The following is a 1,845-nucleotide window of genomic DNA, read 5'->3' as shown; positions in this document are numbered from 1 at the left end:
ATTTTCTTAACAGGAATTAGTATTTGGTTGGGGGTTTATGTTTAATGTATTTCATACCATCAATTAAGAAAAAGTGTGGTCTCTAAAGAAAGGTCTTGAGTTAGTCCGCTTAATTCCCCTCTTTCCGTCTTAAAGGTGAGTCAGAGGGCATCTTCTTTTACCTGCAGTCAGCTGGGATGTCAAAAGGCTATACTCTGTCTTAGATAGGTGTGGTAATTAAGTAGTGAGGTATCAATTTTTAATTCATGGCTACAATAATTTTACTTGCAAATACATTATGTTCTGGAAGGCTGCTGTGTTTCATCAGCAGGGGGAGCTACTGTAATATCCATCTATTGCGTTCCTGAACTCTAAGAAGTGATAAAAGCAGTAGAACACAATTACCTTATCTGTTTATCATCCTTGATTCTTACAGTTAAGGAGGACTAGATACTGGCTTATTTTCATGCAGTTGGACTTTGAGTGTGTTACTATTAATTATTAAAAATCTCTTGGGATCATAGCATTCACCTGAATATTTAATTAGAAAAAGTATTTTGCTACATTAGGCTCTAAGTTTTTTTTGGATTGTTTTTAATTAGTGTATTGAATCAGTTCTGCAAAGGTATAGCAAGAAGCAGGTTTGGGTGTTGAGGCAGATGCTAGATATGATGTATCTAGGTTGCTCCAAAAGTAATGCCTCCTAGTTAATTCCATGGAAACAACAGCAGATACAAGGAGCATAATAACACTCTTTAAAGCAAATTCTGAGCTACAAGACACTATTTTTTAACATAGTCACCGTCATTAGCTATGCACTTTTGCCAGCAATAAAAACCAGCTTACGTACCATGCTCACACAAATCTGTGCTAGAGGAGGTGACTGCTGTTACCACTGCTGAAACGCTCCACACACCACTTCACTGTGCTTACCTTTGCTGTTTGGTCTCCATGAACATTCAACAAGCGTCAATGAATGTCAATGGGTGCTATTTTTTCCACTTGGAAGAATTTGGTTCCAGCTCTTTTTTCATACGTACTTCCATGTCAGACTCCATTTTATCAGACTGCTCCTCTGCTGCCATCTCATGTGGCAACAAGATGTAACAATACTGTCGGGAAGGCTCAGTCTCTACTGCCATACCACCAACATCCACCTCTGACACTGAGGACAAATAAAAATAGAAGGCATTACTTTTGGAGCAGCCCTTGTAAATATGCAAAGATGCAGTATGTCACTACTGACCATGCAGGTACCAAGTAAATGGATCTTACATTTTTAGTGGTATTTCTTAAAAAAAATAATATATGAGCACATACCAGATACAAATAATGCAGAGAAGGAAAGGAGTAGCTCTGATGTTTGCTAATTCCTGAAATCTAATTACCTGTAATAAACAAGCATGATGTAATCAAAACAATTATTTAATGGAAGCTGCAGTTACAGTGGCTGCACTGTCTTGCGTATGTTTCATTACCAGGAAGAACTATTAAAATTGATGAGCAGCAGGCTTTCATTAAATACAGTAGTCTAATGAATTGTGGTAAGACTCATTTCTACTCTAAGAAAGACTAGTAAAAATCGATTGAAATTGTTACTTATGCAACATTTTATTCTTGACATCAAATGGACACGTATCATGTAATTACTCTTTTTTTCCAGTGTGGGAAAGTCTTCGTGGTATCTTTCAGCATTTGGCAGTGAACTTTAAGAGACAGTAAGTGAAACAAAATCTTAGTCACCACTAGTGCACTTCAGTAGTTCAGTTTTAATGGACTCTTTTTTTTTAAAGCTAATTAACATAGTTCATCTCATTAATGCCTGGCAAGCAACAGGGATTCTTGAACTTGTATTAAGAATCTGAA

The sequence above is a fragment of the Excalfactoria chinensis genome, chromosome 7 (genome assembly GCF_039878825.1).
Source record: "Excalfactoria chinensis isolate bCotChi1 chromosome 7, bCotChi1.hap2, whole genome shotgun sequence".
NCBI classification, from domain to species: Eukaryota; Metazoa; Chordata; class Aves; order Galliformes; family Phasianidae; genus Excalfactoria; species Excalfactoria chinensis.
Note: the sequence above shows the minus strand (reverse complement) of the source record.